The 19,012-nt window shown below is 39.5% G+C and overlaps 1 long non-coding RNA gene across 1 annotated transcript; it reads right to left on the bottom strand.

The window, feature by feature from the left end:
- Positions 1-3,823: 3,823 nt before the first annotated feature.
- Positions 3,824-4,760, bottom strand: LOC135231247 (uncharacterized). Its single transcript, XR_010321925.1, has 2 exons — positions 4,275-4,760; positions 3,824-4,163 (listed from the first exon to the last, which is right to left on the bottom strand). It is a non-coding gene; the product is annotated as an uncharacterized LOC135231247 (long non-coding RNA).
- Between the last annotated feature and the right edge of the window lie 14,252 nt (positions 4,761-19,012).

The following is a 19,012-nucleotide window of genomic DNA, read 5'->3' as shown; positions in this document are numbered from 1 at the left end:
CCTTTTGGACGACTGCACTACCAGGGCTCCCCATCTAACAGCATGTTGTTGTTGTTGGGGCCCTCCAGTCGGTTCAACTCATGGCAACCCTATGTGCAACAGAACAAAACACTGCCGGGTCCTGCACTATCCTCAAGACCTTTTTTGTGCTGGAGCCCATTGTTGCAGCCACTGTATTAATCCATCCCGTTGAGGGTCTTTCTCGTTTTGCTGACCCTCCACTTTGCCAAGCTAATGTTCTTTTCCAGGAACTGGCGCCCACTGTTAACATGTCCAAAGGATGTGAGACGAAGTCTCCTCCTCTTCCCTTCTTAGGAGCATTCTTGCTGTACTTCTTCCAAGACAAATTTGTTCGTTCTTCTGGCAGTCCATGGTATATTCAATATTCTTCGCTGCCACCATAATTCAAAGGCGTAAATTCTTCTTCAGTCTTCCTTATTTGTTGTTTGGCTTTTGGATGCATATGAGGGGATTGAAAACATCATGGCTTGGGTCTGACGTACCTTAGCTCTTGAAGTGACGTCTTTGCTTTTTAACACTTTAAAGAGGTCTTTTGCAGCAAATTTGCCCAGTGCAATGGGTCTTTTCATTTCTTGACCGCTGCTTTCATGGGTGTTGATTGTGGATCCAAGTAAAATGAAATCCTTGACAACTTCAATCCTTTCTTCATTTATTATGATGTTGTTTATTGGTCCACTAGTCAGAATTTTTGTTTTCTTTATGTTGAGGTGTAATCCATACTGGAGGCTGTGGTCTTTGATCTTCATCAGCAAATGCTTCAAGTCCTCTTCACTTTCAGCAAGCAAGCTTGTGTCATCTGCATAACGCAGCTTGTTAATGAGTCTTCCTCCAATCTTGATGCTCCATTCTTCTTCATATAGTCCAGCTTCTCTGATTATTTGCTCAGCATACAGATTAAATAGGTATGGTGAAAGGATACAACCCTGATACACACTTTTCCTGACTTTAAACCACACAGAAACCCCTTGTTCTGTTCGAATGACTGCCTCTTGATCTATGTAGAGCTTCCTCATGAGCGCAATTAAGTGTTCTGGAATTCCCATCATTCCCAATGTTATCCATAATTTTTTATGATTTGCACTGTCAAATGCTTTTGCGTAGTCAATAAAACACAGGTAAACATCTTTCTGGTATCCTCTGCTGTCAGCCAGGCTCCATCTGACATCAGCAATGGTAACCCTGATTCTACATCCTCTACTGAATCTGGCTTGAATTGCTGGCAGTTCCCTGTCAATGTACTGCTACAACTGCTTTTGAATGATCTTCAGCAAAATTTTACTTGAATGTGATTTTTTTCTGTTTTTATTTATTTATTTATATTGAACATTAGATGAAGGTTTACAGAACAAACTAGTTTCTCATCAAACGGTTAGTATACGCATTTCTGTATGACATTGGTTAACAACCCCACGACATGTCAGCACTCTTCCTTCTCAACCCTGGGTTCCCTTTACCAGCTTTCCTGTTCCCTCCTCCATTCCAGTCCCTGCCCCGGGGCTGATGCGCCCCTTTAGTCTTGTTTTGTTCCATGGACCTGTTCAATCTTTGGCTGAAGGGCGAACCTCAGGAGTGGCCTCATTACTGAGCTGAAAGTGTGTCTGGGGGCCATACTCTCAGAGTTTTTCCAGTCTCTGTCAGGCCAGCAAGTCTAGTCTTTCTTTTTGAGTTAGAATTTTTTTCTACACTTTTCTCCAGCTCTGTCCGGGACCCTCTATCGTGATCCCTGTCAGAGCAGTCAGTGGTGGTAGCTGGGCACCACCTGGTTGTACTGGACTCAGTATAGTGGAGGCTGTGGTAGATGCGGTCTGTTAGTCCTTTGGACTAATCTTTCCCTTGTGTCTTTAGTTTTCTTCATTCTTCCTTGACCCCGAGGGGGTGAGACGAGTGGAGTATCCTAGATGGCCATTCACAGGCTTTTAAGACCCCAGACGCTACTTACGGAAGTAGAATGTAGAACATATTCTTCATAAACTGTTATGCCAGTTGAGCTGGATGTACCCTGAGACCATGGTCCCCACAGCCCTGAGTCCAGCAGTTCGGTCCCTCAGGGGGTTTGGATGTGTCTATGGAGCTATTATGTCCTTGCCTTGTACAGGTTGTGCTGGCTTCCCCAGTACTGTGTACTGCCTCACCCTTCACCAAACTTACTGCATATCTATTGTCTATTAAGTGTTTTTCCATTCCCACTCCTCCCCTCCCTTGTAACCATCAAATATTGTTTCTTTTTGTATGTAAACCTTTTCATGAGTTTTTACAGTGTAGTCTCATACAATTGTGTGTGATATTAATGATATAGTTCAGTGATTTCTGCATTCTGTTGGATCACGTTTCTTGGAAATAGTCATAAATATGGACCTGTTCCAGTCAGTTGGACAGGTAGCTCTTTTCCGAACTACTTGGCATAGACAAGTGAGCAACTCCGGCGCTGCATCTGTTGAAACATCTCAACTGGTATTCGGTCAATTTGTGAAGCCTTGTTTTTTGCCAGTGCCTTCAGTGCAGCTTGGGCTTCTTCCTTCAGTTCCATTAGTTCCTGATCACATGCTACCTCCTGAAATGATTGAACATTCACTGATTCTTTTTGGTACAGTGACTTTGTGTATTCCTTCCATCTTCTTTTGATGCTTCCTGTGTCATTCAATTTTTTTGTATATAGAATCCTTCAATATTGCAACTTGAGGCTTGAATTTTTTTCTTTAGTTCTTTCAGCTTGAGAAATGCCGAGCGTGTTCTTCCCTTTTGGTTTTCTAACTTCAGGTCTTTTCACATTTCATTATAATACTTTACTTTGTCTTCTCAAGCTGCCCTTTGGAATATTCTGTTCAGCAATTTTACGTAATCATTTCTTCCATTTGCTTTAGCTACTTGTCGTCCAAGAGCAAGTTTCAGAGTCTCTTATGACATTCATTTTCGTCTTTTCTGTCTTTTTGATGACCTCTTGCTTTCTTCATGTATGATGTTCTTCATGCCATTCCACACCTCGTCTGATCTTCAGTCAATACCTCAAATCTATTCTTGAGATGATCTCTAAATTTAGGTGTGATATACTCAAGGTTGTACTTTGGCTCTCGTGGACTTGTTTTACTTTTCTTCAGCTTCAACTTGAACTCTCCTAGAAGCAATTGATGGTCTGTTCCACCGTTGGTCCCCAGCCTTGTTCCAACTGATGATATTGAGCTTTTCCATTGTCTCTTTCCACAGATGTAGACAATTTGAATTTTATGTATTCTATCTGGTGAGGTCCATGTGTATGATTGCCGTTTATGTTGTTGAAAAAAGGTATTTGCAATGAAGAAGTCATTGGTCTTGCAAAATTATATCATGCATTGGGGAAAAGACAGTTTCTTTAACAAATAGTGCTGGCATAACTGGATATCCATCTGCAAAAAAAAAAAAAAGAAACAAGACCTATACCTCACAACATGTACAAAAACTCAGAATGGATCAAAGACCTAAATATAAAACCTTAAATGATAAAGATCATGGAAGAAAAAATTGGGACAACAGTAGGAGCTCTAATATATGGCATAAAGAGAATACAAAACATAACTAACAATGCACAAACAGCAGAAGAGAAACTAGATAACTGGGAGCTCCTAAACATCAAACACGCTCAACAAAAAGTAAAAAGACAACCTACAGACTGGAAAAAATTTTTGGCTACAACATATCTGATCAAGGTCTAATCTCTAATATCTACGAGATACTGCGAAACCTTAACTACAAAAAGATAAATAACCCAATTAAAAAAATGGGCCAAGGATATTAACAGGCACTTCACCAAAGAAGACATTCAGGTGGCTAACAGATACATGATCATTAGCCATTACAGAAATGCAAATCAAAACTACAATGAGATACCATCTCACCCCAACAAGGCTAGCATTAATCCAAAAAACACAAACTAATAAGTGTTGGAGAGGTTGTGGAGAGACTGGAACATATACATGCTGCTGGCGGAAATGTAAAATGGTACAACCACTTCAGAAAACAATTTGGTGCTCTCTTAAGAAGCTAGAAATAGAAGTACCATGTGATCCAACAATTCCACTCCTTGGAATATATCCTAGAGAAAAGAGCTGCCACACGAATAGATATATGCACATCCATGTTCATTGCAGCACTGTCTTAGGTTGGGTTCCCTAGAGAAGTAAAATCAGTAAAGTGTATAAGTAAGTAAGTAAGTCAGGAAGGAAGGAAGGAAGGGAAGAGGGAAGGAAAGAAGTAAATATTTATATCAAGGAAATGCTCACGCGATTGTAGAGGCTGAAATGTCCCAAGTCCATGTATCAGGATAGAGGCTTCTCTCAATTCACATAGCCGCAGGTGCTGGCAAACCCAAGATTGGCAGATTGGGGCTCCCGCTATCAGGCTGTGAAGATCAATGAATTCCAAGATCTGCAGCTAAGCTGATAGCTCAAGTCCCAGAGGTCAGATGGACATGAGGCAGTACAGGATCCAGAATGAGCAAAAAAGCCAGAACGTCTGCTTATATTTGGTTGTAGGCCACACCCCCAAGGAAACTCCCTTTCAGCTGATTGGCTACTCATCACAGATTCAGTCATGGGAGCGATCACACATAAACACTGAGAATCATGGCCCAGCCAAGTTGACACACAATATTAACCACCACAAGTACTGTTCACAATAGCAAAAAGATGGAAACAACCTAGGTGCCCCCAACAGACCAATGGATAAACAAATTATGGTATATACACACAGTGGGATACTACACAACAATAAAGAACAATGATGAATCCAAGAAACATCTCATAACTGAATCTGGAAGGCATTATGCTGAGTGAAATTAGTTGCAAAAGGACAAATATTATATGAGACCACTATTATAAGAACTTAAGAAAAGTTTTAAACACAGAAGAAAACATTCTTTGATGGTTACAAGGGTGGGGAGGGAGGGAGAGGGGTATTCACTTATTAGGTAGTAGGCAAGAATTAGGTGAAGGGAAGAACAACACACAATACAGGGGAAGTCAGCACAACTGGACTAAACCGAAAGCTAAGAAGTTTCCTGAATACAACCAAACACTTCTGGGAACAGAGTAGCAGGGGCAGGAGTCTGGGGACCATGGTTTCAGGGAAGATCTAGGTCAATTAGCATAACAAAGTTTATTAAGAAAATGTTCTGCATCCCACTTGGGTGAGTGGCAGCTGGGGTTTTAAAAGCTTGTGAGTGGCCATCTAAGATGCATCAATTGGTCGCAAACCACCTGGAGCAAAGGAGAATGAAGAACACCAAAGACACAAGGAAAATATTAGCCCAAGAGACAAAAGGTCCACATAAACCAGAGACTCCAGCAGCCTGAGACTGGAAGAACTAGATAATGCCTGGCTACCACCAATGACCGCCCTGACAGGGAACACAACAGAGTCCCCAATGGAGTAGGAGAAAAGTGTGGTGTGGATTTCGAATTCATGTAAAGAGACCAGACTTAATGGTCTGACTGAGACTAGAGGAACCCCAGAAGACATGGTCCCCGGACTCTCTGTTAACCCAGAACTGAAACCATTCCTGAAGTCAAGTCTTCAGACAAAGATTAGACTGGACTATAAAACATAAAATAACACTCTTGAGGAATGTGCTGCTTAGTTCAAATAGATACAGGAGACTAAATGGGCAGCTCCTGAGAAGGCACAAAGAGATAGGAGCTGGTTGAAAGGACACGGGAAACTTGGGGTGGAGTGTGCTGTCACATTATAGGGATTGCAACTAGGGTCACCTAAAAATACGTGTATAATTTTTTTTTATGAGAAATTGAGCTGTAAACTTTCACCTAAAGCACAATAAATAAAAATTAAAAAGAAACGAAAAAACAAACACCACCAGTAAAAAAAAAAATCTATTATGTGATCTCCGGCATTGTTTCTGTTACGCAGGCCATATTTTCCATCTACCGATCCTTCTTCTTTGTTTCTAACTTGCGCATTCTAATCACCAGTAATTATCAACACATCCTGATTGCATGTTCAATCATATTCAGACTGCAGAAGTAAAAATCTTCAATTTCTTCATCTTTGACCTTAGTGTTTGTTGCGTAAATTTGAATAGTAGTGGTATTAACTGGTATATGGATATTATCCTATAATTGACAGCGTTGTACTTCAGGATAGATCTTGAAATGTTCTTTTTGAGAATGAATTCAACGACATTCCTCTTCAATTTGTCAGTCCCTGCCTAGTAGACCATATGATTATCTGATTCGAAATGGCCAATTCCGTTTCATTTCAGCTCACTAATGCCTAGGATGTCAATGTTTATGTGTTCCATTTCATTTTAGACAATTTCCAATTTTTCTAGATTCATAGTTTGTAAAAAGTATGAATTAAACAGCACAGAAACATATAAAGCAGAAAATAAAAGTCTGCTGTTTCCACCCTGCTTCCCATTCACTCTTTCTGCAGGTAATCACTGTTCAGATTGCGCTAAAAATTGTGTTTAGCATTTAGCATGTCCCAGGCACTGTGCTGGCCTCTGGGAAATGTAATGAAGAGCCCAAATTCATGGAGTGGGGGCAATGCACAAATAATTGCACAAATGAGTGTATAATTGCAAGCAAAGGTAGGTACTCTGAAGGAAAGTAATGATTCTATGACCAAAAAACCAAAAACCAAACCCACTGCTGTTGAGTGGATTCTGACTCATAGTGACTCTATAGGGTTTCCAAGGGTGTAAATCCTAAGATTCTATGACAGCATGTAATGAAAGAACCCTGACAGTTTCTTGTAACAACTGGAAATTTCTGGAGCATTCTTGTATCTGCTACTTAACAATTACAGCTTATACTTCTGTACCACTTTGCACTCTGTAAATTACCTTTATCCATGTTATTTACTTAATCCGGCTGTGAAACAGGATATTTTTTATTATTATGTCCTTTTTCAGACACAGATATTGTCACTAATCTCTTTTCTAGTAAATGGCAAAGACAAAATTAAAACCTAGATCTGTCAGATTCCCCAACCTCTGTTTTTTTCTGCGAAACTTTAAAATATATGAACTATTTCATGCAAAAAAAAAAAAGCAGAGAATAATATGACTTTCTCCAAGTTAAGAAACAGATATCACATACACAGTTGAAGAGCCCAATGTATCCTTTCTTGATGGTGTTTCTCTCCTTACCTTCTCAGAGGTCACCACTTTGCTGACTTTGATATTTTTCAATCCCATGCCTATTTTTATACTTTACGTACTGTATGTACCCAGAAACAATATAGAGGAAAGTCTGCAAAAACTGGAACTTGTATAAGGGGGCAACCTGTCAGAAAAGAAAACTAAAATATTTTCTACTAAATAGGGAGCGATAGAAAAATTGTGACTGCACCCTGTCAAAGATGGAAAACTTGCGAGACCTGGAAAAACAAGGCAGTGCTTCCAGTTTTGGGTCTCACAGGTTTCACTATAGTATTGGTCTGTGTGATTTTAGACTTTGCATCGTTGTGATTATTAATTGCTGTCAAGTTGACTCTGACTCGTGGCAACCCCTCAAACAACAGAACGAAACATTTCCAGGTCTTGTGCCATCTTCATGGTCATTGGTATGCTTGAGTTCATTCTTGTGGCCACTGTGTATTTTGAATGCCTTCCAACCTAGGGCGCTCGCCTTCCAGCACTACATTGAACAATATTCTGTTGTGATTCAAGGGGTTTTCATTGGCTAATTTTTGGAAGTAGATTTCCAGGCCTTTCTTCCTTGTCTGTCTTAGTCTGGAAGTTCCACTGAAACCTGTCCACCATGGGTGACCCTGCTGGTATTTGAAATACCAGTGGCAGAGTTTCCAGCATCATAGCAACACATAAGCCACTGTGATGCAACAAACTGACAGACGAGTCGTGGAAACTTCTTATTAATGGTATTACAATGAATATATCATTTTGCAACTCATTATTATGCTTAACATCTTTACTGAGAAGTATCTATGTTGATATATATAGCTCTAATCCATTCATGTTACTTTCCATGTTCCATTCCATTGTATGATTATACCACAATTAGTTTTTCATGGTCACGTTGAGGAATACTTGGATCATTTCCTATTTATTTATTCATTCCCTATTACAAAATTGTTACAGTAGACATTCTCCTTTAAGCAGTAATGAGAGTTTCTCAAAGGCTTCAACTTGCAAACTTCTTTGCTTTTTAGCTGCGATCCACTGTAAGAAACACATTGCTACGTAGTACATATACATATTCCAATGCTACACACAAATACATGTATATATAACAAAAAACTTGCCATTTAAACCATTTAAGTGCACAATGCAGTGACATTAGTACATTCACCATGTTGTGAAACCATCACCACTGTTTTCAAAAGTTTTTCATCACCGCAAACAGAAACTCTCTTTATTCTATTTTAATTCATTTAAAAAGTTGCTGATGAAGACCCACAAACTTGATCTCAGTACTTACTAGTAGTTCATGATCCTCAGTCTAAAAAAACACTATTCTAGGGTTTGTCACCAGGAAGGAAATTATGGATTGTAGGGTACTCACACCTCAACTTTATTAGATTTTGCCTCATTGAAATGTTTGGCTAAATGTTGTTGAAGACTGCTAAAATCTCTGATACTCTGATATAAGTAAAATATATTCGTTAAAGCATTTAGCCAGCTAGACCCTGTTTAAAAACACAGAAAATCAGTTTCTCTTTGTGTTATAAGGTTAGTTAACATGTCTGCCCCTTCTTGTGCTCTCTAGAGTTCTGTAAGAAGGTTGGGTATGGGAGAGAAGCTGTGTGTTAAATGTTGACACAACAAATGCCTTTCTCAGGTGCTTTGGTCAGCCTCATTCTGCTCATTCCTCGTATCATTCCAGTACAGCACTTCTTTCTCCAGTTATGCTAGCTGGTGAGTGGGAGAAGAGATTATGGCCTCCTACTTTATGATTAAACACATTCATTGAGAGGTCACTATGTCAGGTTCCTTGCTGGACCCTCAGAATACAAAGATGAATTGGGAACAGCCCCCACCCTCAAGAAACTCTGTGTCTAGTGAGAAGAGAGACATGAATAGTTACAAAACAAAGTGGAAGTTTTTGCATAGAAATAAGCAAAATATGTTAGTGAAACCATTTGTCTTAGTTGTCTAGTGCTGCTGTAACAGAAATGCTACAAGTGGATGGCTCACAGTCTAGTAGGCTAGAAGTCTGAATTCAGTGCGTCAGCTCCAGGGGAAGCCTTTCTCTCTCTTTCGGTTCTAGGGAAAGGAGAATTTAGTAGTAAACTAAGAATAGTTTGTCGTTGATCTTCCCCTGGCCTAGGAGCTTCTCAGGCTCAGGGACTCCAGGTCTGGAGGATGCACCCTGCTTCCGGTGCCACTTTCTTGGTGCTATGAGGTCCCTGTGTCTCTCTGCTCCCTTCTCTCTTTTATATCTCAAAAGAGATTGATTTAAGACACAGCCTAATCTTGTAGATTGAGTCCTGCTTTATTAACATCAAAGAGGCAGGATTTACAACACACAGGAAAATCATATCAGATGACACAATGTTGGACAATCACACAATGCTAGGAATCGTGGTCTACCCAAGTTGACACACATTTTTGGGGGAGACCATTCAATAACACCACTCTTCTCTTGTTGTTGCTTTTTCACTTCCCTTTCCTTCTTTTTTCAGCAACCTCAATCCCTCTTTTTACTTCTCCCTTCCTCCTTTCCTTTCTACTGGCTCCTTGTTTCGTTCTGTAGAACATAGGGTCCCTATGAGTCAGAACCACCTTGACAGCACCAAACAACAACAACAGATGGCAGAGTGGGCTTGAGGCTTTTTGGCTCCTTGCTCAGTTTCCTCCCTTCTGCTATAGCATCAGTATTTCTCTGTCTCCTTTCATTTTCCAAAAATACGTTGAAATGTTTCATTCACTTTGTCCCAATAGATTTAACCCCTCCCCCCCTTTTACTGTTATTCTAGTGGGATCTTGGACACATGAGTTGAAGCAATCTGCCATCATTATTAGAAATCTCCTTTGTTTTAAAGATAGGTTTGTAGATGCTCTGTTTAGAAAAACAGCTTCAGGTAATTAATTCTTCTACTATTACTTTCGTATCTTTAAATAACACTTAAACGTCTATTTCCGGATTTGTCAACTTCACACAGTAACAACTGACATTACCATGTGAAGATGAGGAAATAGCTTCCTTAAACTTCCTCCTGTCTCTTACCCCTACCACAAATTTTTGATGTTTTTAGCTGTATGTTATTTGACTTCTTGCTGCTTTTAATAATGTGTTTTTTATAATGCCTTTATTGTTATTTCCAATTTCTTAGCTGAGCTCTACCAGCTCACTTTTTAAAAATATTGTTGTTGTTGTTGTTAGGTGCCATTGAGTCATTTTGACTCATAGCCCTATGTACAAAGAAGGAAACACTGCCTGGTCCTGCACCATCCTCACAATCATTACTATATTTGAGCCCATTTTTGCAGTCACTGTGTCAATTTATCTCATTGAGGGTCTTCCTCTTTTTCACTGACCCTCTACTTTACCAAGCATGATGTCCTTCTCCAGGGACTGATCTCTCCTGATAACATGTCCAAAGCACGTAAGACAAAATCTTACCATCTTGCCTTCTAAGGAGGATTCTGGCTGTACTTCTACCAAGACAGATTTGTTCGTTCTTCTGGCAGTCCATGGTATATTCAATATTCTTCGCCACCACCATAATTCAAAGGCATCAATTCTTCTTCGGTTTTCCTTATTCATTGTTTAGTTTTTGTATGTGTATGAGGTGATTGAAATTACCATGATTTGGGTCAGGCACGCCTAAGTCTTCAAGGAGACATCTTTACTTTTTAACACTTTAAAGAGGCCTTTTGCAACATATTTGCCCAATGCAATACATTGTTTAAGTTCTTGACTGCTCCTTCCATGGACGTTGATTGTGGATCTAAGTAAAATGAAATCCTTGGCAACTTCAATATTTTCTCCATTTATCATTATGTTGCTTATTGGTCCATTTGTGATGATTTTTGTTTTTTATAGGCTGAGGTGTAATCCATACTGAAGGCTGTAGTCTGATCCAGTAAGTGCTTCAAGTCCTCTTCACTTTCAGCAAGCAACGTTGTGTCATCTGCATAATGCAGGTTGTTAATGAATCTTCTTCCAATTCTGATGCCACGTTTTTCTTCATATAGTCCAGCTTCTTGGATTATTTTCTCTGCATACAGATTGAATAAGTATGGTGAAAGGATACAAGCCCGACATACACTTTTTCTGGCTTTAAACCCCATGCTCTGTTCGATCGACTGCCTTTTGGTGTATGTACAGTTTCTGCATGAGCAGAATTAAGTGTTTTGGAATTTCCATTCTTTGCAATGTTATACATAATTTGTTATGATCCACACACCCTTTGCACAGTCAATAAAATACAGGTAAACATCTTTCTGGTATTCTCTGCTTTCAGTCAAGATCCATCTGACATCAGGGGTGCTAATCCCTTGTTCCGTGTCCTCTTCTGAATCCAGCTTGAATTTCTGACAGTTCTTTATTGATGTACTGCTGCTGTAACTGTTTTTGAATTATCTTCAGCATAGTTTTACTTGTGTGTGACATTCTTCAATAATTTACACATTCTGTTGGATCACCTTTCTTTGGAATAGGCATATTCCATATACGTATATGGATCTCTTCCAATGGGTTGGCCAGGTAGCTGTCTTTCAAATTTTTTGGCATAGAAGAGTGAGTGCTTCCAGCTTTGCATCTGTTTGTTGAATCATCTAAATTGGTATTCCATCAATTCCTGGAGTCAGTGCCTTCAGTGCAGCTTGGACTTCTTCCTTCAGTACCGTTGGTTCTTGATAACATGCTACCTCCTGAATCGGTTGAACCTCAACCAATTCTTTTTGGTACAGTGACACTATGTATTCCTTCCATCTTCTTTTGATTCTTTCTGCGTTGTTCAATTTTTTGCCCATAGAATCCTTCAATGTTGCAACTTCAGGCTTGAATTTTTTCTTAATTTCTTTCAGTTTGAGAAATGACGAGTGTGTTCTTCCTTATTTTCTGTCGTGTTACTCTTCGTAATCTTTTAAACAATGCCCATGTTCTCTTTAATGTTTTAAAGTATAGAAAAATATCTGTCTGACATTTTTCTTCTGCTTGCTGGGGTAACTTTTTAAAAAATAGACTTAATTTTTTTATAGCAGTTTTACATTTACAGAACAATTGAGCAGATAGTACTTAGAGTTCCCATATAGCCAGTATATATAGTTTCCTGGTTATTAACAGCTTGCATTAGCATGGTACATTTATTACAATTAATGAGCCGGTATTTTTATATTATTATTATTAAGTGACATCTATAATTTATTCATATTTTCTTAGTTTTTACCTAATGTCCTTTTTGTATTCCAGTCATGTCTCCTTAGGCTCCTCTTGGCTATGATAGTTTCTCAGACTTTCCTTGATTTTGATGACCTTGACAGTTTTGAGGAGTATTGGACAGGAACACTGTAGGATGCTCCACTATTGGAATTTGGCTGGTGCTTTTCTCATTAGACTAGGGTTACAGGTTTGGGAAGGAAGAAAGGTCACAGAGGTAATGCACCATTCTTATCACATCATATCAAGGGTACATACTATCAATATGACTTATACCTGTTGATGTTGACTGAGATCACTTAGTTGAAGTAGTGTTTGTCAGGTTTCTCCAGTGTGAAATTATTCTTTTCACCCCTCCTTTACGTACTATACTAATATGTTACTATACTCAACCCACATTTGAGGAATGGGGAGTTATGCTCCCCCTCCTTTGGGGTGAGTATCTACATAATTTATTTGGAATTCTTCTGCACCACAGTGCTGAGGTAACTTTTTCTGAAGTGTTTTTTTGATTACCTATCTTTTGCTTGTTATTATTTCCCCCCTTTTTTTTTAAATGGGAAAATGTTTCTTTTTTTAAAAATTGAACTTTAGATGAAGGTTTACTGAACAATCTAATTTCTCATCCAACAGTTAGTTCACACGTTGTTGTATGACATTGGTTAACAACCCTGCGCGACATGTCAAAAGTCTCCCTTCTCAACCCTGGGTTCCCTGTTACCAGCTTTCCTGTTTCCTCCTGCCTTCCAGTCTCTGTCCCAGGGATGGTGCGCCCCCTTTCATCTTGTTTTGTTCCATGGACCTGTTCAATCTTTGGCTGAAGGGCGAACCTCAGGAGTGGCCTCATTACTGAGCTGAAAGTGTGTCTGGGGGCCATACTCTCAGAGTTTTTCCAGTCTCTGTCAGGCCAGCAAGTCTAGTCTTTCTTTTTGAGTTAGAATTTTTTTCTACATTTTTCTCTGGCTCAGTCCAGGACCTCTATTGTGATCCCTGTCAGAGCAGTCAGTGGTGGTAGCTGGGCACCATCTAGTTGTACTGGACTCAGTCTGGTGGACGCGGTGGTAGAGGTGGTCCATTAGTCCTTTGGGCTAATCATTCCCTTGTGTCTTTAGTTTTCTTCATTCTTCCTCGCGCCTGGAAGGGATGAGACCACTGGAATATCTAGATGGCCGTTCACAGGGTCTTAAGACCCCCAGGTGCAACTCACTGAAGTAGAAAGTAGAACATATTCTTTTTTTTTTTGTATAATTTTTATTGTGCTTCAAGTTTTTTAAGTGAAAGTTTACAAACCAAGTCAGTCTCTGACACAAAAACCCATATACACCTTGCTACACACTCCCAATTACTCTCCCCCTAATAAGACAGCCCGCTCTCTCCCTCCACTCTCTCTTTTCATGTCCATTTCTCCAGCTTCTAACCCCCTCCACCCTCTCATCTCCCCTCCAGGCAGGAGATGCCAACATAGTCTCAAGTGTCCACCTGATCCAAGAAGCTCACTCCTCATCAGCATCCCTCTCCAACCTATTGTCCAGTCCAAACCACGTCTGAAGAGTTGGCTTCGGGAATGGTTCCTGTCCTGGGCCAACAGAAGGTCTGGGGGCCATGACCACGGGGGTCCTTCCAGGCTCAGTCAGACCATTAAGTCTGGTCTTATGAGAATTTGGGGTCTGCATCCCACTGCTCTCCTGCTACTTCAGGGGTTCTCTGTTGTGTTCCCTGTCAGGGCAGTCATCGGTTGTAGCTGGGCACCAACTAGTTCTTCTGGTCTCAGGATGATGTAGTCTCTGAGAACATATTCTTTATAAACTCTGTTATGCCAATTGAGCTAGATGTTCCCCGAGACCATGGTCCCCACAGCCCTCACCCAGCAATTCCATCCCTCAGGGAGTTTGGATGTGTATATGGAGTTACCATGGCCTTGCCTTGTACAGGTTGTGCTAGCTTCAGTGGGAAAAAGTTTCTGTTAATAGGTATCATTTCAGATTCTTTTGCTCATTTGCTCTTCTTGGCTCTAGAATAGTATGGGCAGGGGATGTTTCTCCAGGGAATTGGCAGTTTCAAATCAACTGTACTGTTGTGCATCAAGACGTGTTGCATCAAGATGCTTGCTAACCAATTTGAGGTATTTTCTGCTCTATCACATCTCTCTTCCTTTTTTTTTTTTTTTTTTTGCATCTCCCTTCCTCCACCCCACTTTTGGAAAAGCATATCATTCAAGCAGGAGTTCCATATGGTTTTCAGAACTTACAGGGATATTTTTTTTAGGTATTTACTGTTTAGTTATCTCTGTTAAACAGCTCTAATCAGTTGAATCACTGATTAACTAATCAGTTAATCACAGCTATAAAACTACTGTTGTGATCCTTCTCCCCTACCTGTCTGCCTTACCTACAGGCAGTTTTTCTTTGTTAGAATTTGGAATGGGAAAAGTCAAGATGGCATACACACTGATCTTTCTTCAGCACTGCCTCCCCAGCTGCCGTGCAGTGCAAGGACCTTATTGAGGACCATGACCCACCCTTGCCCTAGTCCTCTTTGTCCTAGTAAAGGATTCTTTTTTTTAAAAAATATTTTATTGTGTTTTTGGTGAGCGTTTACACTGCAAATTTGGTTCCCATTTAACAATTTCTGTACGTATTGTTCAGTGATATTGGTTACATTTTTCACAATGTGTCAACATTCTCATTATTTCTGTTCTGGCTGTTCCGTTTCCATTGATCTAGCTTCCCTGTCCCTCCCACCCTCTTCTCATTTTTGCTTTAGGGTAAATGCCGACCATTTGGTCTCATAGAAATGATTTTTTAAAGGAGCCCAGTACTCGTGGGTGACATTATTTATTTTATATGCCAATCTGTTATTTAGCTGAAAGGTGATACCTGGTTGTGGTTTTAGTACATAGTTTAAAGGATATCTCAGGGCAATAGTCTCGGGAGTTCTTCTAGTCTCTACTGGTTCAGTAAGTCTGGCCTTTTTTAAGAATATGAGTTTTGTTCTACATTTTCTGTCATTCTATCTGGGACCATCTATCGTGTCCCTGGTCAGAACGGTCAATAGTGGTAGCTGGGCACCATCTAGTTCTTCTGATCGCAGGATAGATGAGGCCATGGTTCATGTGGGTTATTAGTCCTGTAGACTAATTTCTTCTTTGAGTCTTTGGTTTCCTTCTTTCTTTATTCCTCCAGATGAGTAGAAACCAATAGTTGTACCTTAAATGGCTGCTTGCAAGCTTTCAAGACCTCAGACACTATCTAGTAAAGGATTCTTGATTAGGTCCCTCAGGGTCTTTTCATGTACTTTAGAGAAATGTATGCCCCCTTGCTATCTGGACAGGTGTCTGCTCCAGGTTTCCTCCCTAGTTTTGGATTAAATTTTTATTATGTCTTGGAGATATTTCTTACAATCATCTGGGCAATAGTCATTTTCTAATTTCATTGTAGATGGAATGTTCTTTTCTACTTTTCATTTTATTGTTAGTATTGGTGTTTTGGGGAAGGGACTGAGTAAATGTACTTTTTACTTCATTATCTTTGATTGATCTCCACTGTCCTTTTCTTGGTTTCCTGATGTTGTTCTCTCCTGATTTTTGCTCACTGCTCTGTGCTCTTTCTCAGACTCCTTTTCAAGGTCCTCTGCCTACCTTGTGAATTCTGATACTCCCCAAGATTCTTGCCTTGGCCCTTTTCCTCCCACTCTATATCAGGTATTGTAAACTTTGAAGGCTACAGAAGCCAGGCAGATAGTGTGAAAAAGTGAAATGGGTCGTGTTTTTTTTCATAATGGTATCTTCAATTATATGCTTTGGGCACAGAAACTTTTTTCATAATAATCTAGTAGGAGTAACCTTTATTCCCATAAAGAAATAGATTCTCTTCCACTTTTCTTAATCATGTGACCTTTTTTTGGTTACTTTTGGCTTTACACTTTTGATAAATAGAAGGGTATAAACATAATCCCCTTTAACTCTAAGAAAAGTGCAGTGACAAATTATGATTGACTATTCGCCTCAAAGTCAGGGATAATAAGGAATGGTGGAGATTATGGAAAACTTTATAGAGTAAGTATGTTCCTTGTGGGACTGTAGTCTAGATCTTCAACAGAAGCTGGAAAATGGATTTCATGTTTGTCTGTGAACTATGTATTTTTTAATGTTGGCAACTAATTAAAAAGTCTTAAAAATGCTTTGTGGGCCAATACTATTTGAAGCTACATATATAAAACTATGTTTTATTATATTACAGGCAGTTCTGGATTATAGCTGAGTTCTGTTCTTAAATTTGTCTTTAAGTCAAATTTGTACATAAGTTGGAACAGTTAGGTACAGTTCATATGTAACATCAGTCAAATGTTTGTTTTAGTACCTAGTATCTTCGGTGGCTTTCTATGCATAAAAAACATTAAAGAAACACTTCCAGATACACTAAAACGTCTTTAACATGTAATGCAGTAATAATAATATTAACGGTTTTTGGGGGACCATTTTATTATTGTTGCTTAGGTGAGAGTTTACAGAGCAAACTAGTTTCCCATTCAACAATGTATATAATTTGTTTCATGACATTGGTTACAAACCCCTGAATGTGTCTGCACTCTCCCCCCTTTCTCCCTGGGTTCTCTGTATCCATTTGTCCAGCTTTCCTGCCCTGACAGTCCATCTGAACTTTGCTTTTGGGCAAATATTGCCCTTTAGCTCTTGTGTAGTTGACGTTCTGAGGTGTACCTTCCTCACTGGTGTTATTGTTCATTTTCTAGGTCTATTGTGTGGCTATAATGTGATCTCTGGGAGTGATTTCAGTTCCAAGTTTGAAGGGTGTCTATAGGCCATAGTCTCAGGGGTTCCACCAGTCTCTATCAGACCAGTAAGTCTGGTCTTATTTATGAGTTTGAATTTTCTTCTACATTTCTCTCCCACCTGGAATAATAATGTTTTGATGCAAACTAGCGCCTGTTTGTTATCACCAACTATTGTATGTACCTTGAATTTTTAGTATGATAGGTTTTACGAGGGTTAGTTCATAACTATAGGTTGTATGTAAGTCAAGTGTTTGTAACCCATGGACTGTCTGTATTTAGAAAGGCCTGGCAAAATTAGCCAATGAAAACCTTATGGATCACAGCAGAATATTGTCCAATATAGTGCTGGAAGGCGAGCCCCTAGGTTGGAAGACACTACACTGCAACGATGAACTCAAACATATCAATGATTATGAAGATGGCACAAGACCGGGCAAAGTTTTGTTCCTTTATACATAGGGCCACCATGAGTTGGAGCTGACTTGATGACAACAAATATATTTTTGTTAATTTAATGTAATCGTGGGTGAAGAAAAGAACAACCTCCCCCAAAGTGGCTTTACTTTGTTTCTGTTCCTTTCTCACATTTACTTCATTTTTTTCTCCTTTACATTCACTTCATATCTTCTGATGTATCCATACTTTTCTTCCTTAAGATTTCTGTAGGTCAAAAAAGTACATCAGTAAAATATCACTTTTTAGTTTTACTGAACAATAAATAAATTGGTATTTTGGCAAGCATTGTGTATTTCTAGAGTCTTTGACAATAGTCCAGATACTCTGTATATCGTAGGAGTGGGATTCTCTTCCTCACTCCTTTCTTATGGGAATTTCTCCTTTGAGGAAGCTGACTTCTACGTGTGCTACAGAGCACTAGGGAAATTCTAGCTTTAATTAGTGAGTTCCTGGCCTAGGTAGGGAATGCTGGATTGGCAAATTCCATTCTACATTCAGAGCCAAAGTAGAAACTGTGGAATGGTTGACCTTGAATTCAAGTGACTTGTTGGATTCACAGACTTGAGAGTGGGAAATTCTCAAAGAATTACTGAGTGAGTTTCAAGGTGTTATAGTCATTGTAGGTAGGCTTGCTGGTACTGCCTGTGCCCTGAAGGATCACCCTAATTTGTTACTGAAATTAAAAAGTGGAGGAAAAAATAGCGTCAGATATGCACAATGCTTGCCAAAATACCAATTCATTTATTGTTTAATAAAACTAAAAACTAATAGTTTAGCGAGGTACTTTTTGACCTGGGGGGAGGGCAAAAAAAAGGAAGTGTGGCTGTATCTGAGGTAGTGGTTTCTATCTAGAGGCATAGGCTTCAGAAGCTTCATTAACAACCTGAGTTCAAGAATCTGCTACATGGGCTTTTCCAGCTGACACACACATGGGGATGAAGGGAATGCCTTCCCTAGGAAGATGGCTTGTCAGGTCTTAGTGATTTCATGAAAGGGGCAGTGAAAGAAGAGGCACTTGATTGAAAATGCCTCCCCTCCTTACACTGTGGAGACTATATAATAATATCGCTAGGTAGAGCTTACCCACTGTTATGGGTTGAATTGTGTCCTCCCAAAATATATGTTAGCTTCCTGACTTCTATACCTGTGGATGTAATCCTGTTTGGAAATAGGATTTTCTTTAGCTTGTTAATGACGTCATACCAGTACAGGGTCTGTCCTACACCGAATCACTTCTGAGTTATGAAAAGATCCTATTAGACACAGAGAGGGGAACAAAATGGGGAAGACAGATGCCATGTGAGGATCACCAAGGAGCCAAGGAATGCTGGGCATTATGGATTGAATTGTGTGCCCCCCCAAAATATGTGTTGTAAATTTTTTTATACCTGTAGTTATAATCTCATTTG

The sequence above is a fragment of the Loxodonta africana genome, chromosome 4 (genome assembly GCF_030014295.1).
Source record: "Loxodonta africana isolate mLoxAfr1 chromosome 4, mLoxAfr1.hap2, whole genome shotgun sequence".
Taxonomy (NCBI): Eukaryota; Metazoa; Chordata; class Mammalia; order Proboscidea; family Elephantidae; genus Loxodonta; species Loxodonta africana.
The sequence above is the reverse complement of the archived record's forward strand: the minus strand, read 5'-3'. Positions and strand labels throughout refer to the sequence as shown.